At 44.3% G+C, this 27,360-nt stretch overlaps 1 protein-coding gene across 1 annotated transcript in view; it reads right to left on the bottom strand.

Annotated features, from left to right (window-relative positions):
- LOC148022594 (alpha-1,6-mannosyl-glycoprotein 2-beta-N-acetylglucosaminyltransferase) overlaps positions 1-27,360 on the bottom strand; it is a 112,467-nt gene that overhangs the window by 59,604 nt on the left and 25,503 nt on the right. The gene's annotated exons all lie outside the window — the stretch shown is intronic.

Genomic DNA, 27,360 nt, shown 5'->3' with positions numbered 1-27,360 from the left:
CCCTGCACATCTCATTGAACACTATTGCCAAATGCTTGCAATGCTCAGCCTCATTCTTCGAAAAGACAATCATGTCATCAAAGAAAGCGTCCATAAATTCCATGTGCTGCCAAAAGATGCAATTCATCATTCCATTGAATGTGGCAAAAGCATTTGTAAGCCCAAAACCCATGCTAAGAAACTCATACAAACCAAAAAATGTTTGAAATGCTATCTTGGATACATTCTCAAGCCTAATGTGAATCTGATGGTAACCACTTTTCAAATCTATGCGGCTGAAAATGACTGCCCCCTGGAATCTATCCAATATATCATCAATCCTTAAGGGTTAGAAACCTGTTTTTTATCATGATTTTATTCGAAGTGCAATAGTCAAAGCACATGCGCCATAACCCATCCTTCTTCTACACTAGAAGCACTCCAGAACAAAATAAAGATGAACTAGACTGAATCAACCCTTTCTCTAACAGCTGATTAACCTAACTCGTTATCTCCTCTTATGGGGCTGCGCCAACTCAATAAGGTGGCTTATTAGAAGTGCTACTGTCAAGGATTAGATCTATGCCATGATCCTCGAGCCTTCCAAGTGGCAAGTGTCCCAAAAGTAACTAAGAAAAATAATCAGTATACATTTGCAAAAATGACATGCAATTTTTATCCAACTCGTCACATTCCCAATATTTTCATTATTACTCTTATCCTTGGTAAAAACTAGGTGAGCTGAAAGATGTTTTCTCATTACTTTGGAAATAGCAAATGCAGATACAATAGGGGCAAATTCCTCTTTCAACTTTACATCCAAAGTATGAACTTTGCCTCTGTGAAAGAAGGTCCTAATCTTATCATGAGCATCAATCACTACATGCACACGATGCCACCGAGGCATACCAAGCAAGACATCACTTCCTTCCAAAGGAGAAATAAAAGACTCTTCGTTGTCCACATAACTCTCCATGTGCAACCGAAGCTTTTCAATGATAGGAGTGACCGGCTATGCATACCCCTTGCATGCCATACCAATCTCACCCATAGGCCCCATCTCACCCTCTCTCATGCCTAAACGGGCTGCCATATCAAGAGATAGGAAATTTTATCATGCCCCTAGATCAAGAAAAATCAATGCTTACTGAATTCTAATTTAACCCAATTCCTACGAAGTTTAGTACTCTCATCATTGTGCTGATTTGCTACTATATCAAACACAAACAACAATGGTTTTGCCTTTCTTTCCCCTGTCATCAGCTTTTTCAGCTTGCCACCTAATAGGACAGCTCCTTGCCATGTGCCCTTCCTGCTCAAAAATAAAGCATTTATTTGCAACCATCAATTCCTTACATCGTGCATCATTCTTCTCACTCATTCTCTACCATCTCTTCCTCTTTCCAACTCTATTTTCAACCTTTATTTCAGATCTGCCCTTTTTCTTAGCCTTAGCCTCTTTGGCATGTGGCTAGATAACAATGTCCTAGATCCCTGCATCTTTTACGCACAACAATGCATCAACTATAGTAGTAGTTTCTATGAGCTAAGACATGCTAGAAATAGTAGACTTTATGCAAAACTCCCATATACCCTTTGGCAAACCACAAACATACTTCTCTACCTACTCGTGGAGGGGTATTGACCAATAAAAAGTAATGGGCAACAAAGCATCCCAAAACTTCTTATTGTATGGATCCAAGTTCTTGCAATCCTTGGAATCCAACTAATTCCATGCCGTCGTAATGTCTACTTCGAAGGTACTTTTCAACCTATTTGAAGCAAACATTTGCTTGAACCTGACCCAAGTGGTAGGTGTCATTCCTTGAAATGAGAAGTGTAGACCACCACTACAATGCATTTCCCTTCAAGAATGTGACTGCCTTTCGTATCTTAGATGCCTCTATGAAATTGCCTCCAAAATAGGCTCCATCAAACTGCTAAATAAAAGTAAGTGCTTTTAACTTATCTTGTGCACTACTAAAAGCCTCAAACTTCACACTTTTGCCACCTTCATCGCACTCTTTTGGTGATCCTTTTCACATCCCATCCTTGAAGCTATCATCAAATTCTTTAGCGCTACTAAAAGCCTCTAACTTCACACTTTTGCCACCTTCATCACACTCTTTTGGCTGTCCTTTTCACATCCCATCCTTGAAGCTATTATCAAATTCTTTAGCCTCTTGTTGGTCATCAGCCTCTTGATACATAGAAGTACCAACATTTGGGTCATTTCCCACGTTTTCAGCTTGTTGTCCATGCTGAGAACCATGTCCAACATCAATCGTTGCATTTCCCTCTTCACCACGTGAATGACCAAAGAGTGATGCATCATCTCCACTTGACTCCGCATCATCTTGTGGAGACATACTTGCTGTAATTCACTGCCGAGAACAATTTCAGCAAGATTGCAATGATCCCAAGTTGCAATTAAGTGCCACAAGCCCACCAATCCCAAGGATTTGATGGTATCCCAACAATGGAACGATGTAACCAACCTTCCTTCAATGGATGGGTGGTAATTCCCTGATTACAACTTAATTACAACATTAAGCATTTATTGCAAAACTAAAAATACAAATTTACCTACGTATCTTTGGACAATGGATACCCAATTGGCCCAAAAATTGGTGTCCCTTTTGGTATTTCTTTAGCTTTATTGAAGTAGAAGTTGATTTACAATGGGATTCTCCCAATCCCCTTCGCAATCCAAGTCCCCTTGCTGTCCAAAGTGACCAGCAAGTGTTCAATCTCATTTACCCTTGATTCAAGCAATCAATTGGCCTTTGCCCACTTCGACAAGAAAGGAAATGCCCCAAATTTAATGGTTGACTGGTCCTCCATCTAATTTCAGCTGAAAATCACCTTCAGGCCTGAATAAATCAAGTCTTGGTATCTTCAATGTCTGGCACACTTCCTCAGGTAGTTGCTCAATTCTAATTTCTGCTGTAAATTAGGGTTTACTCTCTTTTTTCGTGAAGATAGGGTTCTCTCTCTCTCTCTCTCTCTCTCTCTCTCTCTCTCTCTCTCTCTCTCTCTCTCTCTCAGCCTTCATTTTTGCTCTCCAAGCCTTCCCCACTTTTCTCCCAACCTCCCTTTGGAAAATTTGACGAGTGGAAGTCTTTCCAAATGAATTTCCAACATTATCTGCATTATTATATTAATTTCCTGTCTAAATTCACTGAAAATTAATATAAGAATTATTTTCATGCCCAAAAAAATAGTCTAACTAGCTAGTAATTAAATTTAGCTAGGCTACTTCATCTCCCAAGTGTCCTTGTGCCATTTTTAACCATCAGATTGGCGTTGAGTACAATTAAACACCACATCTCTAGTATCAACAAACGGACACTTATGGCCAAATAAATGACTTAGGCCAATAGCTGGCACAAGATACCACCTAGTATATGTACAACATAACTAACTATAACTTTTGCCTTTGACATTTGTTGACTCCCTCGAGTCCCAAGCTCATTAATTTGCACTAACCTCAATTGCACCTCATACGTGCAACATTTACTTAAACATGTGATTAAAAAGTAATCCATATGTTAAGTGAGGCTTGCAAAAATACATGTCCTCATCACAACAAAAGTGTGTACAAAGGCAAGAATTATAGGCAACCAACAAAGTGCTCCCAATCTCCCCCTTTCCAACAAGATGCAATGTGCTCGTATCAGATGATTGTGAACTGGAGGAGGGGCTATCTAAAATAGACAAAAATAATACAAAATAAAGAGTAGGTCGGCCAACATTAAATGTGGCTAAAATACAAGTTGATCATCATCAAATCCATAAGAGGTGAAATGCACTCTAGTACATACAACGATGACAATCACATAGGACCATGGATCTCCAAGCAATGGGTGATCAAGCTGATAGAAGTGGATGCAATGATGGAAGCATGTGAAACTAGTGTAATAGACTACACAACACAAGAAAGAAGAGAGACTGCAAAGATAGAGAATATTGCAAAGTAAGAACTCAAAAGTATGCTTAGGAAATGGAATCCATACACCAAGATATGAGACGATCAAATACAACAATGAGTCATAGCTGAGTGGGCACTAGCACTGGCTCTCTCAAGAAAGAAGAGAGACTGCAAAGATAGAGAATATTGCAAAGTAAGAACTCAAAAGTATGCTTAGGAAATGGAATCCATACACCAAGATATGAGATGATCAAATACAACAATGAGTCATAGCTGAGTGGGCACTGGCACTGGCTCTCTCTCTCCAACAAGACTTGCAAGTAACACAGTATGGTGACAACAATATTGAGGAGCAAGGAATGTAGCCAATAAATAGGCCAATAATCAAGAAAAGGCGGCTAGTATAAAAAGAAAATAATAAAGTAAGCTAGTCAACCAAATCAAGTCGGCCAGCAACAAATGCTTAGGTGGCCCAAATTAGACACCTACACAGTGATGTGCACAACAACCAATAAATCAACCACCTACACAAAGAATGTGCCAAGACTAATATAACACATACACAAACTCACACCAAAGATGACTAATTTGCTAACACAAGCCCCCACCAACATGCATTGGAAAGTATCAATTCATACCAATCCCTAATCATAAGACGTAAAAATAGCCAAATCTTAATACCTATCATGCAACTTTGTGGAAAGCACTACCATGACCATGGATTCCCTGCCTTTGGCCAAACCACAAGTGTCCCCTTATGTGGGAAGAGACTAGGAGCAAATATCCACACACTATCAAACATTCCATCATGAACCTAAAAGGCAAACCAGCTCTAAGATTTGAATCCACCAAACTTCATCAATGCACGTGGGAAGCCATAGTCAACGTCCACTACACCTACATATGAATTATGCTTGAATACCCCACCACCACCACCTGCTCACACTCCCTCTCTAGCATCGGAGAGTCATGAGGGATGATTCACCATTAGGACTAGAAAAAAGATTTCATGGATGTCATGGCCTTCACTGCATGGCCAAATTGGAGTCAAAACCCGAAGACGGCGAAGGGTCCGCAAAGTCTTTGACCTTCTTCTTCTCCTCCTCCTCTTTCCATAATGCCACTAGCTTCTTGGAATCCTTGCAAAGGCACCCTTTTATGCCACAATGATAGCACTAGCCCTTCTTCTTCTACTTGTCACCCCACTTTCAAGTAGCAAAAGCAACCAAAGAGTAGCTACCAAAATTAGATGGAAGCTTCCCCTATAGTCGTAAAGCAAACTCATCCTCAAGTAGCATCAAGGTCAAGCAACCCGTCACGCCTGTTGTGCTGCCGTCACCTTCTAGACTGGTCCTGCCTATCGTCTTGTTCAACGCCCTTGCTATCCAACACCACGCAACAGGTCGCCTGCACCCGCTGCAATGTCACCTACGACTTGACTATCGCCTGTGAGCTGCCCACTACTTGTCCCCTTTTTAGTGGTCTCGGAAGCGTGTGAAGCCTTAAGCTCTTATACCAATTGTTGAAGCTCAGTTGTGGATGTGCAGAAGTTTGAGGAGTCGTCGAGCGTGAGAGTGTGGCGGCTGGTGAGAGAGAGCGGAAGACTGAAAGTACAATTGGATGAGTGTACTAACAATGTGTTGGTATACAAAGAATGAAATGTATTTATACTTAGGGCACATAAGGGTGCATTCGCATGTACAACTAAATAATGCGCCTCTACTTTACACGGAGGTCAAATGGACCGTTATCCCATCAGATGTGTGCACCTGCCAAAGAAGGGAAGAAGAGAAGAGAGAGTGAGTGACTGCCAATGGGGGGGCTGGCTATATATAGCCATAAGAGCCCAAAACTAGCTGACCTACCCCTAAGAGTGCCACAAATGCTGGCCAACCAGCATTTGATGCTGGTCGACAGACTTCAAAAAATACCAAAATAATATCAAGTTGCCACAAAAAATCCTGACTAGCAAGGACAATGTCTAGAGGTGGAGGCAAACTAGAAAAACTAGAAACTTGTCAAACTTTGACAGGAGCTCACAACCACGAGATGACTGACTGACATGACTAAAATAGGCAAGCTAACAGTTGTAGCCTTTTCTCAATCTTTGTTATTGGACAAGCAAAAGAGGATACCTCAATCTTATATATGTCAAGCTCATTAAGAAGTTATCCTTGCAATGCCACGTCATCCTTTGTGTACCTTTTAAGCAATGTCATACGCCCTTTTGTAACAAGCCGGATACACACCAACTAGGGTTTAGACACCCCATCACACTGACCGGGATATTTAAGGTGTAAGATCCCCAGATTAGGGCAACCAGTTATTATCAAGATCATACTCTTCACCTTCATCTCCAGCTTCCATGGCTTCCTCCTCCCTTCTCTCTTTCTCTCTCTTCTTCTAGTCTTTTTTCTTCTTCTTCTTGCTCTCTTTCTCTCTCCTCAGCTCTTCTTCTCTCTCCTCTCAGCTTTTTTCATTACAAGTGGTATCAAAGCTTCAGTCTTTGGTCATTTTCTTCTTTCCCCTTTCTCCCTTTTCAAATCCCAAAAACCCTAGTTACTAAGTTTACAGGTACAAGTACAGCAAGGACTGCAGTTAACTTCAGCTTTTTGGAGCAAGCAGGAGCTATGGCTAAAGACTCAGACATATCTGGAGGTAAAACAGTTAAAATAGCAGGTCGTCACTTCTTTTCATGCAAATTTTAGGAGTCCCAGGGCAAGTTGGAGGTTCAACGGTTTAGAGAAGGGGAAAAACCACAGTTACTTTTTATTCCAGACTTCTCTCTCTTTCCCATCAAGCTTTTCCCTCAAGCTCCCATGGTGGACTGCCCCCAAATCCCTCCTTCCTGCTGCAACCAACCCTCAACCTCAACACTCAACCCCCCCACAAGCTTCCGAGGGTCATTTCCCACCTGGCAAACACCTTGGTGACCATCTTCAGCCCATCTAAGACAGCAAGCATCAGCCCGCAAAATGCGATGCATTTTGCGCTGAGCTGCCTGCCTGCTCCAACACTCCTGCCCTTCTCCTCTTGCTGCTTTGCCACTTCCCTACCACTCTTGGGCACCGACTTAGCATACTCCTCTCTTTCCCCCTTGGCATTTTGACCCCGGGAATCAACTCCCATGGTGGACAGTAGCTGGGACAGTTTGGAACAGCTTGGGGCAGCCATTGATTCTTCAAACTAAAGCCTTCTCTGACCCGGAGAGCTCAACCCACACAAGCCCTTCAGCCCGTGAATGAATCCTCTCACCCGGAGGAAGACTTGGAGTTCAGCATGCATGGAAACTTTGTGGGCAGCCATGAAAGCTTCACTTGAAGCTTCCCATTCTTGAAGCTCAAGCTCGGGGACAAGCACGGAAGTCTTCCTCATCAATAGGAGCATTCGAATGCTGAAATCTTCTTTTTTGGATGCCCCAACCAACAACCGGACTTGATCAATGGAGCAAGCAGCATCATGATGATTCATGCTTCAACGGTCTTCCCAAGCATTAAAGAGGTATGCCAATCTGATCTTAATCTCTCAATTTAGCCACTTGCTGGGCTTAATCCATTGTTGGAGAGATTTAAGATTGCATAGGTTTAATAGTTCAATCCTCTTCATGTGCAAGCATCATACCTCTTCCTGAAATTCATTGTAATGGCTAACATTAACCCCCTATCTTGTCTTGTGATCTTGGATGAATAATAGCCATTGTAAATTGGGTAAGTAGTAGCCAGTGAGTCACTAGACTGCCAAGGTAACCCCTACCCCAACCTTTATCATTCCTTGCATCTCATGAAAATGCCCAATGTCTTCTTTCCAATGCATCTCATACCGATTGCTTATTAAAAATGTTTGCCATGTATACTCCGGCTGAGGAAAAAGGCCGATGCTTAGTGAGGCGGTAAGACAAAAGAGAGGTGACCCTCCCTTACCACTTAAGACCCTGAAGGGGTGCACAACCCGGCCCGGGGGGGACTTTGCCCACCTCCCGGTGATCCGGATCCCGATACTTGTATGCAAATGCAGGTACTCCCATGAACTCCACTCCCCTGTCCCAATGATCCCTCTTGGATACCCCACAATGCTAATGGCACCCATGTATGACACTTGAAGTACATGCAGTCAAAGGAGATGTATGGTAGTGAATGTACTTATGCATTAATGACAGAGCTGATGAGTATGCAATGATGCTCGGGATTATGCTCAGTATGCTCAAGATGATATTGATGTGGCTGATCAGGCCCCTTGAACTATGCTCTATCCATGTAAGACCTTGGTACTAAGGGACAAGCAGTGTTTTGGTCACAGTCCTGCAGAACTATCATAAAGATCCCATTGCAGAAAATTATGTTCTAAATCTGGGGGTGAACCCTATAGCTCACCTCAAAGAGAGCTTCGTCCCCTCCGGTTTGAATCAAAAACCTCCCCAATCGGAGCTACGGTGTGAAAGTTATGCCCATTTTTGTGCACTAGGGTCACTATGGACAGGATGCAAACCGCTCCAGGACAGACACGGTAAACTCATTACAAAAAATTCTGATCATTTTCTATCACCAAGATTAATAGCTCATCTCGAAGAGAACGTTGTCCTCTCCGACTTGAGCCCGAAACCTCATCAATCGGAGTTTCCTACAAAGAGTTACGCCCCTTTTACTGACAGCAGGTCCTGTGGACTACATCTAGATGGCTGGCCAGAAAGGCAAAAGCAAGGCCCAAGAGGAACTCCAAAGGGAGATTAGAGACTCCCGACCTCCATGAATGAGGAACCACGCTTGGCGCAAGATTACCATGGTGACATACAGGAGAAAATGCCTAAAACGGACCCGTATACCATTCTCAATCACACCCTCTGCCAACATGAGCTCTGTCATATGGAACGACACAATGATATGGTCACCAACCACTGCCAAATGATGTCCAAGTTTGATGAAGCGATCGAGCACATGGCTATCTCAAACTTGAAAACTCAACAGACCTTGGACCAACTCACTGCTCTTGTTGCTTAATTGGCGACCACTTCATCCCAAGAGAAGACCAATGACTCTAGGCATGAATCTAGATGTCCTCCACATCAGGAACCGTCGCATGGTCCACAAGGTATACTTGATGCTAAGGGAATTTCCCCTTCTACCTATGAGATCGGGGAACCCTCTCATACGCATGATAAGCCCCTATTGAATTCCCCGGTCCACCATGTCGACAACATCCATCTGAGGCCTTCTCCCACCTTGGGTCGGATTTCACCCGCTCTACCTAGGAGCCCCCATGCACCCCATATGAATCAGCCCCATCAAGGACAATATGGTACAAATGGCCAGCCTGGCAATTGTGGACAGCATGGTTATAATGAACAATATGGGCTTAATGCACCACCAGGGGTGTATGAACAGCAAGGCATGTATGGCCACCACGGGCCGCATGGACAGCAAGGATTTCATGGGCAGCATGGTGTTAGAGAGATCACAGCCAGGCAGGTTTCAGCCTGGTGCAGTCCAGTCGGACTGCATGCAGTCGGACTGTGCAGTCGGACTGCCACGTGGCAGTCCGACTGCCTGCAGCCATTTTTATCAGGCTGCGCCCTATTTTGTACCCCGTTCTAGGTGATTTTTCGCCTATTTATTGCCGACGTTTTCAGCAGTCTGGCCTCTCTTCTCTGTCACAGATTACAGACTGGTGCCGTGCAGATTTCTGTCTCTGTTCACAGATTTCAGACAGCAGACAGTGCAGACTGCAGCAGACTTCGAGGTGGACAGCAGGTCGCATCGTCGAGGTGGAGACACGCAGTCCAGCGCACTGCACCCGTGTATATCTTTGTATTCAGCATTCTTTATACAGCAGATCTTCATTGTACACTATCTCTTTCTCTCCCTTCTCTCTCTGCGTTCTCTCTCTCTCAGTCCTACGCTTCCGCACCGCTGCACTCTGACATGGTATCAGAGCAGTGTTTGAGGGCTGACTGAGCGCAGAATCAACCTGAAGTGGAGTTTCCATCGCGACACAAATTTGCGTTTTTTGCGTTTAAGGGCAGACAGGAGGGCTGCGCCTTGGAACAAGGCTGAAACGAGTGTGGGCGCACAGGAAAGGAGTACAAGTGGTGGATTTGCTGCTGTTTACTGCTGTTTGACGCAGAGGAATTTTGAGTTTTCAACCTAAAAGTGCAGGTTTTGTTTTTTCATCGTCTCCGGCGGGTGAAGAAGCTTCAGGACGCGGAAGAGCCTTAGCAGGCTGAGTGTACCCAGTCAGAGGGGGCTGCTTTTGCGTTTGAGAAGGCATTGCAGGTGAAGATGTCTTCAGAGATGGACCTGGAGTTCCAGGCGATAATGGACCGGAAGGTGCCTGTCTTACCGGCTCTTCCTACAGATCAGAAGCTCGACGGCGACAACTACCGCATTTGGCGCGTTATGATGTTGGCTATCTTGGAGTCCTATGATCTGGCAGAGTTGGTACAGGAGGATGTTGACTGGCCTTCGGTAAGAGATGAGTCCAAACTCTCTTCCGATACTCGTGCGGAGTTGGCCAAGGCCCAGTCTCATTGGGACAAACTGAATGCTAGGATTCGATCCTTTCTCTTCCTTTCATGCACTACAGCCGTGATCGCTCACATCGAGCACTTGACGGTGGCTCGTGAGATATGGCTGGAGCTTGATCAAATGTACAATCGGATGACCCTGATGAAGAGGGTTTCTTTGGAGGTACAGATGCGGACCTTGTCCGTAAATAAGTCTTCCTCGCTAAGGGAACACATTAACAAGCTAAGGCAGCTACAGATGCAGGTTCAGAATGCGGGGAAGCCGATTTCCTCCGAAGACATGGCGATCACACTACTGTCCCAGTTGCCGCCACGATTCGGTACATTTTACTCTGCCCTTATTGCTTCGGGGCGAGAGTCTACTCTTCGTTGGGAAGAGTTGGTTCCTATGGTCTTGGACCAAGAGGAACAGTTAAAGGGACAGAATGCTTCCAAGACGGAGGCGCTGACAAGTCAAGCCTCTCAGAAGAAGGGGAAGGACCAAAAGAAGAAGAAGGGGGATAACAAGTCCAAGAAGGACAAGGACAAGGACAAGGACAAAGATTCACATGCCATATTTGTGGAAAGACTGGCCATTGAAAGAAGGACTGCCCTGACAAAGACACGAAGGACACCAAGAAGAAGGATACCAAGGATTCTGGAGCGGTGGCTGCACCCTCATCAGCTGCATTTCTACATCTAGTTGTCATTGAGGACGCTTCTCCGAATGCTTCTGATGCTACGATGTCGGCTCCCCAAGCTCGAGAGTGGATTGTTGATAGTGGTGCCTCACGGCACATGACTCCTTCATCAGATGGTGTTGCCCAGCTGCGACCCTCGCATGGGCAGGTTCTCATTGGTGACAGCTCTTCAGTTTCTATTGCAGGTCGGGGTAAGATGCAGCTTATTCCGGATGGTCGAGGTGGCACCCATACCTCAGAGGTTTTGCATGTACCAGGTTTAGGGTACCATCTTCTTTCAGTTCATAAGATTTGCTCCCTTGGTCTCCTGGTGGAGTTTGACAGTTCTACTGTGCGCGTCCTTGATCCTGGATCGAGGAAGGTTCTCTCATCCGGATATGAGGAGAACGGCATTTTCAAACTGAAGTCTTCCACTGCCCTCTCTACTCTTCTTCTTACCTCACAGTCACAATCTGAGTTATGGCATGTTAGGTTTGGTCACCTAAACTATGACTATCTTCGGAAGGCGTCACGTGGACAGCTTGTTCGAGGGTTGCCGGATATAGTGGTGAGCCAGCAGCCATGTGTCTCCTGCATCCGGGGGAAACAGCATAGAGATGCCATTCCCCACACAGCTTCGCGACGGTCTACTTCACCGATGGAGCTAGTATCTACGGATCTATGTGGCCCTATGAGGACTGAGTCCCTGCGCGGGAGCTCGTACTTTATGCTGATCGTGGATGACTATAGCAGGATGACATGGGCCTATTTTTTGGCACTAAAGTCAGAAGCTTTCTCGCACTTCAAGGATTGGCTTCTCTTTGAGGAAAACCGATCAGGCCAGAAGTTGAAGACCTTGCGATCCGACAAGGGAGGTGAATTTGTGTCTAATGAATTTGCTCGGTTTTGTGCAGATAGAGGAATTCACCAGGAGTTTGCCAATACCAATACTCCTCAAGAAAATGGTATTCTTGAACGGAAGAACCGCAGTGTGATCGAGATGGCGCGCACCATGATGGAGCACCGACAGACCCCTCAGGTTCTGTGGGCCGAGGCTGTGGCTACTGCAGTCCACATCCTTAATCGATCCCCTACTTCGGCCGTGGAAGGGATGACTCCATTTGAGGCTTATTTTGGAACGAAGCCAGATGTTTCTTACTTCCGAGTCTTTGGGTGTGATGCCTATGTTCACATTCCCAAGGCTCACCGTGATAAATTTGAAGCGGCTTCCCGAAAACAAGTATTTGTTAGCTACAGCTCCCAGTCCCAAGGCTACCGACTGTATGATCCCGTCAAGCGGGATGTTTATACTAGCCATGATGTACGGTTTGTGGAGGTTCCGGCTTCTTCAACGGGTGAGGAGCATCCCGTTCTTGGAGATCCAGGGGAGAGTTTGGCTCCTTCTTCAGTTCCACTGGAGCTCGTGCCTTATGAGTCTGATTCTGTTTCTGACACAGAGTCTATAGTTCCACCGGATCCTACTGAGGAGTTCCCACCGGTGGATATTCCAGAGTCTTCTACTGATGGAGACCGACGAGGGAAGGTTCGGCCTCCTCCTCGCTAGGCCCGTGACACACTCCGTGATTCAGGGATCGAGGGGGTTCCTGAGGAGTGGGGACCGCAGGATGGTCCCGGCGGTCACGGAGGCACCGGGCGCATTCTTCGGAGCTTGTGTGCTCCAATTATTGTTTGATGTCCCGAGTTATGCAGGATCGAGAGCCCACCTCCGTGAAGGAGGCTTTACAATCCGCCCCATGGAAGAAAGCTATGGAAGCTGAGTTGGAGGCTATTGAGAGGAATGGCACTTAGTCACTCGTGCCACGCCCCCCGAAGAAGAAGGTGATTGGAGTCAAGTGGGTCTTCAAGACCAAATATCTCAGTGATGGTACTTTGGATAAGCACAAGGCTCGCCTTGTTGCTAAAGGTTTTGCACAGCGCCCAGGCATTGACTGTCATGACACCTTTGCCCCCACAGCTCGTATGGCAACCATTAGAGCTGTTCTTGCTTTGGCTGGCCATAGGAGATGGCCTGTTTATCAGCTGGATGTGAAGTCGGCCTTCCTGAATGGTGACTTAAAGGAGAAGATCTACGTTGAGCAGCCTCCTGGTTTTGGTTCTGCGGATGGGAAAGTCTACAGGTTGAAGAAGGCCCTGTATGGCCTCAAGCAGGCCCCGCGAGCTTGGAATGAGAAGATTGATTCGTTCCTCCAGTCTCAGTTGGGATATCGGCGGTCCAAGGCCGATCCGCAGCTGTATGTTCACACTTCCGGGGAAGGTTGTGTACTGTTTGTATTATATGTTGATGATTTGATTGTCACAGGTGATGATGCACAGCAGGTCCAGGAGACAAAGTCAGCTTTACATAAGACGTTCGAGATGACGGATTTGGGGCTACTTCATTTCTTTCTAGGACATGAGATTTTTCAGTCTCAAGAGGGGGATTTTTCTCTCCCAACAGAGTTATGTTCAGGAGCTTTTGGTGTCCTTTGGGATGGAAGATTGTAGGGTCCTCTCTACTCCTATGGATCCGAACTGGAAGGCCACGTCCCACTCAACTTCTCCTTTGGCGGATGCTTCCCGCTATCGACAGTTGATAGGATCTTTGATTTGGCTTCTCAACACCAGGGTTGATCTATGTTTTGCTGTAGGGCTCTTGGCAGGGTTCATGAGTGAACCTAAGACGGTGCATTGGCAGGCTGCTCAGAGGATACTTCGGTATCTGAGGGGGACGTCTGATTTGGGGATTCATTACCCCGCAGGGACAGATGGGTCAGATCTCATACTTGCAGGTTGGAGCGACTCGGATTGGGCCGGTGACGTGGACCACAAGCGGTCTACAACAGGTTACTGCTTTACTTTGGGTGGCAGTGTTATTTCATGGAGTAGCAAGAAGCAGCCCACGGTAGCCCTTTCGTCTACTGAGGCGGAGTATCGGGCCGCGTCATCCACCATATGCGAGGTAGTGTAGCTTCGGAGATTGTTGGAGGAGCTTGGGTGCCCCCAGACTCGTCCTACATTGCTGCGATGTGACAATGAGAGTTGCATTGCCTTGGCAAGGAACCCTGTTTTTCATGCCCGGACGAAGCACATTGAGATTCAGTACCACTTCATTCGAGAAAAGCTTCTGGATGAGACCATCACTGTGGAGTATTGCAAGACGGAGGATAATCTTGCGGATTTGTTTACGAAGGCGCTTCCTCAGGCTCTCCTTCGGCAACATTCCAGATCCCTCAGGCTTCTGCCCTGTCCAGGCTCTGAGAGGGGGTGTTAGAGAGATCACAGCCAGGCAGGTTTCAGCCTGGTGCAGTCCAGTCGGACTGCATGCAGTCGGACTGCCACGTGGCAGTCCGACTGCCTGCAGCCATTTTTATCAGGCTGCGCCCTATTTTGCGCCCCGTTCTAGGTGATTTTTCGCCTATTTATTGCCGACGTTTTCAGCAGTCTGGCCTCTCTTCTCTGTCGCAGATTACAGACCGGTGCCGTGCAGATTTCTGTCTCTGTTCACAGATTTCAGACAGCAGACAGTGCAGACTGCAGCAGACTTCGAGGTGGACAGCAGGTCGCATCGTCGAGGTGGAGACACGCAGTCCAGCGCACTGCGCCCGTGTATATCTTTGTATTCAGCATTCTTTATACAGCAGATCTTCATTGTACACTGTCTCTTTCTCTCCCTTCTCTCTCTGCGTTCTCTCTCTCTCAGTCCTACGCTTCCGCACCGCTGCACTCTGACACATGGCCCCTATGATCTGCGTGACAAGATCATCCTAACAAAGTACAATGGGCCATCCCCCTCACTATCTGATGTGGAGGAATGGACGTCCAAGTTGGAGTCCTACTTCAACATCTACCCCCGCACTGATGAGCAAAAAATACTTTTTGCCTCTCTCCACTTGGAAGGGTTTGCCCACACATAGTGGCACTATATCAATCGGGAGAATCAACGGTTTATTGACTGGGAAGATTTTAAAATGCATATGGTCCAAGTTTTTGTGTCCCCTGTGGAAAAAGAACGGTTGGCAAGACGATGGTACACTCTTAACCAACGTAACCTAATTGTACGTGACTACACAAATCAGTTCATGAACTTGACCATGTATGTGGAGAGCATTAGTGACAATGCTAAATTGCACAAATACATCTATGGATTGGAACCGAGTCTATTGGCCGATGTCATGGCCAAAAAACCTACCACACTGTTTGATGCAATCGAATTGGCTGAGAGATATGCAAGAAAGTACCGTAAGAATAAGCATTTTCAGCAAGGTGTTGGACCTCCCCACATTCCTTCATGATCAGCCCCATAGGGAGGTGGTTTTCGAGGCACTTATATGCCTAATAACAGCCCCAAAGTACTCACTTACCCCGCCTTCCATGCTGAAAGAAAAATGGACACTTTTGGAACAGCATCAGGCTCTAATGCTGAAAATAAACAGTCCACTGCATCACCTTCAAATGGATCCAGTAGTCAACGGTTCATCTCCCCAGATGTTGTGAAGGAACGGAAAGAAAAGGGCCTATGCTTTAAGTGTGGAGATAAGTACACTGCTGATCATGCCTCCAAATGTCCGTACAAGACAGCTAAGGTCAAAGTTCATAACATGTATGTCATGGAAGATTGGCACACTGAGGAGGATGACCTACCCATTGACCAAGCTGAGCCCACGGAGGATGTTGATCATGAGCAGTTCTATGACCCCGAGGATGGGTTTCCCTTTGACCCGGGCGGTGCTCCATCACAGATACTTGTGATTTAACACCCCACCCACCTCCCACTTCCCTTTGCTCAATCTCCTTGGATGCTTGGACGGGTTCCCGCAGCCCCAATACGCTTCGCATTCAAGGCAGCATCAATGGAAGGCATGTTTTTATCCTTGTGGATAGTGGAAGCACTCACAGTTTTGTCAATAAATCAGCCATTGATCGGTTGAAATGTACCCCTATGGCATTACACCACCCCTTGAAGGTCCAAGTAGCAAATGGAGAATAAGAAATCAGCACACATGTATGTTCTCCAGTTCCCTTATGCCTGGCTGAAAATTATGTGGCACTGGTTGATCTGATTGCCTAGATATGGGCCCCATTGATGTTGTCTTGGGCTGTGATTGGCTGAAACAATTGGGGAAAATTGCTATGGACTTCTCTCAGCTTTACATGGAGTTTATGATGCATGGACAGCCTATCCACCAAGAGGGAGTTCAAGATCATGCTGATTTTCAGCTCATTACAGCAAAGCAACTCAAACGGGAGTTTAAGAAATGCTCACAAATCTTTGTTTTGCAATTAAATAAGGACAATTCTGATCAACCCTCCACAGTATCTCATGATTCAGCCTTGCAAGCCTTACTTGAGGAATACAATGACTTATTTCAGATACCTACATCCCTTTCTCCCAAGAGACAAGTGGACCATCCACTTGACCTACAGCCCCATTCCAAGCCAGTGAATAAACCCCCCTATAGACTCTCCAAGTGTGAGCGTGAAGAGGTTGCAAAGCAAATCAAGGAGTTGTTGAAGATAGGTTTCGTTGAACCAAGTTCTTCCCCCTATGCATCCCATGTCCTCTTAGTCAAAAAGAAAATGGCTCCTTTCGCATGTGCATTGACTACAGAGATTTGAACAAAATTATAGTGAAGAACCACTGCCCCATCCCATGGATTGATAATTTGCTGGATGAGATAAAAGGGGCATGCTTTTTCACTAAGATTGACTTGCGCTCTGGCTACCATCAAATTCATATGCGGGCAGGAGATAAGGTCAAAACGGCCTTCAAGACTGATCGTGGACTTTACCATTTTCTTGTGATGCCTTTTGGGTTGACTAACACCCCTGCCACCTTTCAAAGCCTCATGAACAAAATCCTACAACCCTTTCTGTTCAAGTTCGTACTTGTTTTCTTTGATGACATCCTCATTTACAGCAAGTCATCTATGGAGCACTTGACACACGTTGACATATTGAGAGAGCATCGACTCTTTGCTAAGGAGAGCAAATGCATATTCATGCAGACATCTGTGGAGTACTTGGGACACATTGTGAGCAAAAATGGTATATAGGCTGACCCAAAGAAGGTGCAATGTGTTAGAGATTGGCCCACTCCTTCCACCACCACTTCTTTGCGTGGCTTCCTTGGTCTCTCTTCATTCTACAGACGCTTCATTAAGCACTATGCCACCATTGCAGCACCTTTGACTGATCGCTTGAAAAAAGAGTCATTCTTTTGGGATGCCACTGCGGATCATAGCTTCAAACAGTTAAAGGACGCGCTTACTTCAGCCCCCATCCTTGTTTGCCCTGACTTGTCTAAGCTATTTACCATTCATTGTGATGCCAGTGGCTGGGGTATTGGTGCAGTATTGTTGCAAGAGCATGGTGTGATTGCATTTGAAAGCCGCAAGCTTGATAATAAGAAGATGCAAATGAATGTATATGACCAAGAGATGTTGGCCATCCTCCATGCCATCAAGAAATTGCACCACTATTTGTATGGCAGCCGCTTCCAAGTAAAAAGCGCCCACCGAGTCCTCCAATACTTCTTGACTCGGTCTACTTTGACTCCTAAGCAAAGGCGATGGGTGGCAACCTTACAGAACTATGACTTTGATATTTCACACACGCGGGGCAAGGATAATATTGTGGCTGATTCACTTTCTCGAATGTGAGCATGCAGAGTGTCCTCTATCTTGGAATTGCACAGTGATTGGGTTGAAGAGCTCCAAGAGGCTTACTTGTTAGATGATCGCTTCAGCCACACATTTCAAAAATTACAGCATGGGGTTATGGCTGAAAACTCCCAATATCAGCTCAAGAATGGCCTTATTTGGTCCCATGGCAAGATTGTCATCCCGCACACTTCCCCCTTCACGCAGAAGATCATGGAAGAGATGCATTCTTGCCCCACTGCAGGTCACTTGGGTGTTTTCAAAACATATGACAGGATTGCCAAGAGCTTTCATTGGAAAGGCTTATGGAGGGATGTCAAAGACTTTGTGACCAAATATGTTCCATGCCAACAGAACAAGGATAGTACACTCAGGCCCGTTGGCCTCTTGCAACCTCTCCCTATCCCTAAAGGGAAATGGACTCACATCACAATGGACTTTATCGCTGGCCTTCCTACGACTAAGAAAGGGTGGAACAGTATCTATGTGGTAGTTGATCGCCTCACCAAAGCTGCCCACTTTATCCCCACTAAGATCCAATATATTGCCTCTCATGTAACCACTCATTTTATGGAAAATGTCTTCAAGCTGCATGGCTTACCACAAGTCATAGTACATGATCGAGATGCAAAGTTTAAGAGCAACTTCTGGCAGATAGTTTTCACCTCCATGGAGACTAAACTTGCTCCATCCACTGCATACCACCCTCAAACTGATGGTCAAACTGAGAGAGTGAAAAAATGGCTTGAGACATATTTGAGGTACTTTTACAATGATGTACAGCACAGTTGGGATACGTGGCTTCACTTGGCTAAGTTTGCATATAATAACTCCACACACTCTAGCATTGGAGTTTCCCCTTTTGAGGCCTTATATGGGTATAAGGTTTCCCTTTCCACAGTTTTGTTTACCGATAAGATCAACCCTCAGAGTCAAGCTGAATTGGATCGCATGCAGGCTTTACTTTATCAATGCAAAAGGAATCTTCAAAAGGCCCAAACACACATGAAACTCTATGATGATGAAAAACGAAGGCATATGGAATTCCAAGAGTAGAAATTGGTCCATTTGAAAGTATCTAAGTCCCGCTACTCAACTCTCAAAGAGGGCAGCAGTAACAAGCTAGCCCATCGCTTCTATGGCCCATATCGGATCCTGAAGAGAGTTGGCGACTTGGCCTACCGCTTAGAACTCCCCCCTACCACCAAAATCCACAATGTGTTTCATGTTAGCTTGCTGAAACCCTTTGTAGGCTCCTCAGTGGATTATATGGAAGAACTTCTCCCTATAGATGAAGAGGACATCACTCAATATGTCCCTGAAACAATCATTGGACAGCGAGATAAGCACTTACGGTCCTGATCCATCAAAGAATACCTCATCAAATGGCAAGGCCTACCCTTGGAAGAAGCCTTTTGGCGCCCAGCAACCATCCTCAATGAATTTCCCTACCTCCGTGAACCCCAACGGCTAGAAGACTAGCCGGTCATGCCCCAAATTGCCCAGCCTCTTCCCACAGACTGCATACTGTTTTAGAACAGTTTTGTACTTACTCAAATCACATGCATGTGCATTCTACATAGGCTGAAAGTACTCGTCATAAGCTCCGTTTCGACATATGGTACGCCCTATTTGGAGCAACCTATCAAAAGTTGTGACCAGTTTACTTCAGCAGACCAGTCCCGGATTGCATGCTGTCCCTAGTCTCTCCACACCTAATCTTCATTGTCAAAGGGCTCTGAGTAGTGCTCTGCAACCCTCCCTTAGCCCACCCATCACTCCCCTCTATTTCTCCTTGTTTTTTAGGGCAAAAACCTTCCGAGTGGGGATGGATTATAACAAGCGGGATACACACCAACTAGGGTTTAGACACCCCGTCACACTGACCAGGATATTTAAGGTGTAAGAGCCCCAAATTAGGGCAACCAGTTATTATCAAGATCATACCCTTCACCTTCATCTCCAGCTTCCATGGCTTCCTCCTCCCTTCTCTCCTCCCTTCTCTCTTTCTCTCTCTTCTTCTAGTCTTCTTGCTCTCTTTCTCTCTCCTCAGCTCTTCTTCTCTCTCCTCTCAGCTTCTTTCATTACACCTTCATGGATCTCTTTATCACTATCTTGATTTTTCCCTACCCAAACAAGATGTTATTGAGCTAAAAAATGCATTATACACTGATTAGCTCTTTATTACAACCCCAAAACTTAATTCTTATCAAACTTTCCTAGAGAGAGTCTATGTCCCATAAGCCAAATGTTGCTCTGCTTGACTTCAATCTATTCACGCCACCCTGTTGCTACTCAGCCTGATCCGGACAGATACATCACCTTGATCTGCACTTACTGATCGTTTACAAAGACTATCTACTGCATTTCAGGATCCGTACAGAGTACAATCTCATGCTCTTTGCCCTGTTCCTTAAAAGACATGGGAGTTTAAGGTTTCATATTCACTCTGCATAATGTGTTTACTCCAAAGAGCATTGTATCTATTCATTCTTCATTCATCTTCTATGTTCATCATCTCTAAGTTAACCTAACCCTACTCAGTTCTATTATCAATATGTGGTTTGTCATACGATTGTGTTTGTATTCTATATTTAAGAATTTATTTACATGGTATCAAAGCTAGGTACTCTCTAAAGAAACCTAGGCCCTTGATGGAAAAGCTCGTCATCAAAAACAAGAACTCTCAAAGGAAAGATAACTTCAAACACTTCCTCACCACTTCAATCTGATCTGGCATGTAGCCATCAACATGCAAAGATATACGGCACATATGCCATTGGACAATGCAAAGAGCTTGTGTTTCACCCATTAGCTTATTCACAACAAATTGAATCTTTAGCAACTTCTCTACCATGTGATCAGTAACTTCATAAATGAGACCCATTGTTGCTCGTTTTTTATTTATCAAGTGTAATAGCTTTAAAATGGAGGTACAAATTTTTACAATGAGTTTGATCTATTGCAAAAATGATGCGGCGAACAAATCTCAAACGCCTCCAAAGCTTGTGTAGTTTTAGTCACCTTCATTTTGAGAAATTTATCATCAACTTGCACAAGCCCAATGCACATCTCCCATCCAAGAGACCACTTGGCATTATGAAAGAGTATGCAAAGCCAATTGCAGATGGTTTGACCAAATCTTTGCAAATAAGACACCTAAAAATTGTAAGGACTATAAACTTTCTTGTAATAAACACAACAATCTTTGTTGCTTTCTCCAATACAAGGACAACCCAATCAAGTTTACCAATAGCCTCAACCGATACATCCAAGCAATGGCATGTGTATCTTGTAGAGAATATATTTGCCCATCCTTGTTCAACCAACTAGCTTGCACAAACACAATTTGTTGCATGGTCCACACATACTTGAACCACATTTGATGGCCCCACTTCAATGATTACTTGCTTTCGATGCTAAAATACGAACTTCTCACACTTGTACTCCCCTAAAATGTCGACAATCTTTAAGAAAATACTCCCACAAATGGAGCAAGCCGTGAAATTTATGATGGGCCTTCACCTTGTGTCCGACCAGCCATTGCATACAAAAGAGCATCCATAATTATTTCATGTTTCTCTTATTGCTATGAGCTCTTTGTCAATGCATTTGACCTCCTCTTTCAATTCCTTTGTATGCAACTCATTGTAAGATGGAAACTTCTATGTAGGACCAACCTTTCCAATTGCCTTCACCATGTCTACAAAGTACAGATTCCTCACTTTCCAACAAGGATGTCCTCAACATAGAAGAAACAATGCAAGGCAATGGTAGCTTCCTTGCATGCTTGCAAGTCCCATATGCTTGGCAAGTCTCTCTTTCATCTCAAATCTTTTTGTTTCTTGCTTGACAACCCACGAGCATGTACACACACTTGTGCACCCAATGATGTAAAACCTATGGCACCATGAGTATTTCCACATAAATCATCAAAATGGAAACTACGAAAAGTCAAAAGTAAATCCTAGAGAATGTGTCATGACTCATGCCCAACATGCTGCTCAATGTCTTCATACTTCTCATCATCACTCACACTACTAGAGCTCAAGCTCTCAAGTAGATCCTCATCTTCAGCTATAGCGGTACTTGTGCCAACTATATTACAAGTACAAGCTGCTGAACTTATACCTCAAAAATGACATCATAAGCTCCTCATACAACTTGAAATAAATATCCCTCTCCTCTTGAGGGATAGTAGGAACATCCTTTGTCTTTGTAGTGTCAATATTGTCAACATTCACTTGCCTTGGCTCTATTGGATTCCCCTTTTGCTTCATCAACTTCAAGTTTCAATGGTAAAATATAAACTACTCCCTAGCATCCACATTCACATCTCAATCTTGGGCCTTTTCGCTTGCATGCATCATCCTCCAACCTTATTTGGCAAAATATGGTGCTTTACTACAAGGAGCCACGACATGGCCAAGCAAGCCCAAAATGCACATCATGATGTGATCTAGACCTCCATCCCACTAATGACCACAATTATTACATTTACATGTGAATTGCCCTCTTCCTTGTGGCTTCATTTACTAAAACATACCACTTTGGACCCGACATACTGTCAGAAGTGGTGCAGCAATGAAAGCATAAACATGTGCTGAAATAAACTACTAAACACAAGACAAAAGAAAAGAAAGAGATAACACAATACAAATGAGAACTCAGATGTATGCTCGGGAAATGGAATCTATATACCAAGACATGAGACAGTACGGATACAATGTGAGTCACCGACTCTGGAGGCACTGGCACCTGCTCCCTCTCCCCAGAAGCTGTCAAGTGATGAATGAATGTGGAGGAGGGAGGCTGACAATAAATAGGCCAAAATAAATGTCTAAAATATGACAAGTCGGCCAGCATTAAATGCTGGCCGACTGGCTGCAAATAATGCCAATCCACAATAAACAATGGCAAATAAAATGCCTAAATAATCTATGATGCCAGCCTACTGAACCACAAGTCCAGACTCAACCATGAGCTAACTAATCTGCTAACACATACAACCCATCTGTAGATAAAGTCTCTTCGATGTTACTTCACATTATGATGCAGAATTATAGATTGAAAATTTTGATTTATGAAAGAAAAGCTTGATTTCAAAGCGCAGGAATCTAATTTCAGAGGGCTAAAATGAAATTTCAGGCACTGAAATTAAATTTTTGAATGCTGAAACTAAATTTCAAACGTTAATTTCACTATTCAGAGTGAAGATTGTGAGCAAAGGCCTGATTTCAAAGGGCCGGAATATAATTTCAAAAATTAATCACTCTAACAATGTGTGAAATTTGTGTGTGTGTGTGTGTGTGTGTGTGAGAGAGAGAGAGAGAGAGTGTGTGTGTGTGTGTGTGTGCGCTTTCAACTCTTAGGTGAGCTTTGAAAAACACAGAGAGAATGAAATGAAATGAAATTATATATTAACATTAGCAAAAGGCCAAAATGACCTATGAGACCATGAGTTACAATCATGTGTATAATGGTACAACTATCTTAGCAAAACATGTAACACAAAGCAAACAAGAAGGAAGCTAGCTAAGGCTAGCTGTAAAACATGGAACTCTATCTAGTAATAGTGAGCTCCAAATGGTACAAGTTACAACCTCATGGATATGGAGAGTCCAACTCTAGCCTAAGTGATAATCTCATGTATCTACCTATGAAGATGTCATCGGTGTTTGTGTTGAGGTCTAGGACGTCTAGATCAACCAGGCTGAACAGCTCAATCAATCAATACTCCTTGTCTATGTGTGAACTCTGGCAATGCAAGAGTCTCCTATGTGGACTAGGAGACTCCCTCCCAAAGAAGTCTCCGAGCTGCCTCTAGAAAGAGCCTCAACATCTGAAACCAGTCTTCCTTCTTGGAATGGGTGGTGATAACCTGATTTAAGAGTTAATTACAGCAATAAATAAATGCACATAAAATGAAATACACACTTTACCATAACATTCTTGGACAGTAGACACCCTGTTGGCCCCAAAATTGGCGCCCCTTGCGGTATTTCTTTAGCTTTCATTCAATTGGAAGGAGTACAACTCGAGATTCTTCAATCTCCTCCTGCTAACCAACTGCTCTTGCTGTCATAAATGACCAGCAAGCCTTTTGGGTCATTTGCCCCTTGATTCACCCAGGACTTCTTCTCCAATTTGACCCTTGGCTAGCCAAATGCTGCCCCAAATCAATTTGGGATGGGCTGGCTCCTGAAATCCCTTGATAATCTTCAACTATCAGCTGCTGATTTCAGTCCCTTGAGCCTTCAATCTCTGGCACGGATCCCAAGGTGGCTGCTAAACCCTAATTTTTGCTGTAAATAAGGGTTTATTGCAGAAATTAAAGATCAACCCACCAAAAATGGCTGAAATCTCCTCCAAATGGCTGAGAATTGCTGAGCATAGACTGAAGGAGATGAGAGAATGCTGTAGAGAGAGAAAATTCTGAGATTCGTCGCGAAGAACTGATCAAAATCTGTTGCTGCCCTACTGTACCAGCCCCAAACGGATGCACCAACAACAATAGGAGCATCAGAGACTGTGATCTTCAGGAGAAAGTAAATCAGCAGCAATTGCCAGCTTCCCAAGGTCAAGAATATGCAATCTCCATCACCAAAATGGTCTCCAATGGCTGGGAAATGGCCCCAAAAGCTGGTAGCAATAGTCCAACACCTCTTTCCAACAGCTCCAAAATGAAAAAACGAGATTTCCCTCTCCCTTCAGCCCTATTTAGTCTTTCCCCCACTTGCATGGGAAAGCTTTGCCAAGTGGCAGCTTTCTTAATCCATTTTCAGCAATTTCCAGACATTTAATTAATTTTCATGATTAATTAATCCTGAAAATTAATTCAATCCTTAATCCATGCCCAGAAGATTAACCTTGCCCATCAAAAATTAATTGGTCAAACCACTTGCAACCCAAAGTGGTCCCATGCATTAATTGACCCTTGGACAAGCATTAATCCATTAATTAATGCCTAGTCCCTAGTGTCACCACTGACACTTAATGGCCAATTAATGGTCCTAAGGGAAAACTGAAACCAAAATTCACCTAAAATCCAACAAGTGTAACTTGTTACAACTTTTGCCTTTGACACCCATCTTTTTCACAGGGTCCTTCGGCCTTCAATTGTGAAAAAGTAGCTTGCACCTCTACATCTTTTAATTGCACATTTGATTAATTCTTTAATCAAATATCAATTAAACATAAGCAAAGCATCAAAGTTTCACGTCCTCGTGGCAACATCCCAGAGCAACTGTACTGCAAAGAAGCATGTCATGAAGTCGGCGTATCTCAAGGAGGAAGAGGAAAATGCATCGCCGATCGGTAAAATCCATGAGTTAGAATAGCAGTCCAAATCCATCTCTAAACAAATAGAGAAATTTGCCTTGGGCCTCATAATAAGCTCAACAACCACAGATATAATGCTCCTCTATCTCTAGCTCTATCTAACATAATGGCATATGCACTCCTCTGGTGGGATGGATCTATATCTACCAGTCTCAATATTCAACTGATGTGAGAAGGTGCACAGCTAGCCAATAGTACATCACATCCCATGCAAAAGGTGAATGTCCATGTATCTCAAGCGAACAATAAATCCATCATCTATGGTATGAAGAGAATGCTCACGGTAGAAAGCCATCTTCATCCCCAACTCCTACATTGGCGTCAACCATGTCGCCTAAAATCCAACTGGGTAAGATCCATCCTGATAATCCTTCAAATCTCTAACCTGTTCAAATCAAGAGATGGTGCATCAAAGGGAGTGCTAGAAGGGGGGTAAACTATGCATGCTAAAGCCATGTAGCTCAAACCATGCCAACTTATATGCATACCAACATGAAGTTTCACCCTCCCTAGCAAGCTGCCTAGAGGACTCAAGAGCCAACCATGCATATATGTCTAGGTAAATCCCATAGGCTATGTATGTATGTGACCGATGGGGTGAGAGCGTCTACCACAATCGATGCAGCCACTAGCTCAGCTTTGATGATCTCATGTAAGATTGAAGGCTTACATTTGATTACCCTAGATATCATGGACACCAACGGTCTCTCCATCAACTTCTATCCGTCCTAAGTGCGCCTTGATCTCCTCTGGTAATCAAGACTAGGCCCCCATATCTGTACTACATAGAGGAGAGTGGATGTGACCAATGTATCAAAGAGCCACAACTTGGTGCAAGGTTCCTAGAAGTGTATCTCTAAGCACATCCTCTCCAAACCACCAAGTGTTGTGTATCCATGAGTCAATCTAGTGTCTACTGCCTCTCACATAGAAAAGGTGGACCTTGTGAATAACCCTCCTAGGTATGTATAAGAATCCACAAACTCCAACTCCTATTCATATGTGAGTTTAGGTGGTAATCTCCTAACCCACTATCGCAAGAGGCAGCACACACACACACACACACACACACACAGAGTTGCCTACATGAACCCAACAGGCTGCACAGTGGGCACTTCAGTCTCATGACCCAACAGGCTGCAAAGTTCAGTCCGGATGCTCGACACTCATCACATTTGCTCATGCCTTGCTTCCATCACATTTTATGCAGTTGTCAATGCTTTTCAAAAAAAAATTCACCCCAAAGAGACCTTTTTTCTTTTGGGAGGGTGAAAGGATGCAAACGTCTTTCATACTTTGCATACTTGAACTGTGCAAAAATTTTCAAACTTCCAAGGGTGTTGTTATATGTGAAAATTCTTTTCATACTTAGCATACACACATATGCCAACATGGGAAAAAAAATCTCAGACACACATTAAAAAAACTACAATGTATACGACAACCCAGCTGCCAGCACCTATGCCAGTTGAACCACAAAGTTTGCCACAGTCGGGAAGAGCAATTGGACATGAAACAGAAACAGCAGACAGAAACAGGGAACAACACCAGAACCAAGATGTTCGGGCCTTGATACCACGTCACAATGACGTGGAGCAATGGAAGCGAAAAGATAAGAGTTGATGTAAACACACACAACTGAACAAAAGAACAAAGAACACATGAACTCAAAGATAATGAACTCAGGAAACGGCATCCATATACCAAGGCACAAGAGTGTGTACAAAGACATAGGCTGTGGCAACCAGCGGTCCAGCAGAGTGCTCCTGGTCTCCCTCTCTCCAAAATGATGCAGTATGCTCGTATCAAATGATTGTGAAGTGGAGGAGGGGCTGCTCTAAATAGGCAAGAATAATACAAAATAAAGAGCAGGTCAGCTAGCATTAAATGTCGCAAAAATTACAGGTCAGCCAGCCTTAAATGTGTACCCCTCATCAAAAATGAAACGCACTCAGCCTCAGCCTATGAGCCCATACACCCAGGATATATACATCCCTAACAGTTTGTGCTTTACATAATTCAACATACAGCTTGTAGAAAAGTGTCTGCCACATGGGTTATGGTTATAGCTGACCTTAAGGATGGCAATGTGCTAAAAACCAATAGTTTTGACTCCTGTATTTGATGTGTAGATCTATGACGCATTGAACATATACTTGGATTTGTTATGCATGTGCGTTAATTTGATGAGTCTTTGTTTTCCTTCAAGAAGAGAAATTCTATTAAAAAACACCTCGGTGATAATCAACACCAAAGTGAAAATACATAAAAGAT

This window comes from Lygodium microphyllum, chromosome 16, assembly GCF_053477565.2.
Source record: "Lygodium microphyllum isolate KBCC chromosome 16, Lygodium_microphyllum_v1.1.10, whole genome shotgun sequence".
NCBI classification, from domain to species: domain Eukaryota; kingdom Viridiplantae; phylum Streptophyta; class Polypodiopsida; order Schizaeales; family Lygodiaceae; genus Lygodium; species Lygodium microphyllum.
Note: the sequence above shows the minus strand (reverse complement) of the source record. Positions and strands in the feature narration are given on the sequence as shown.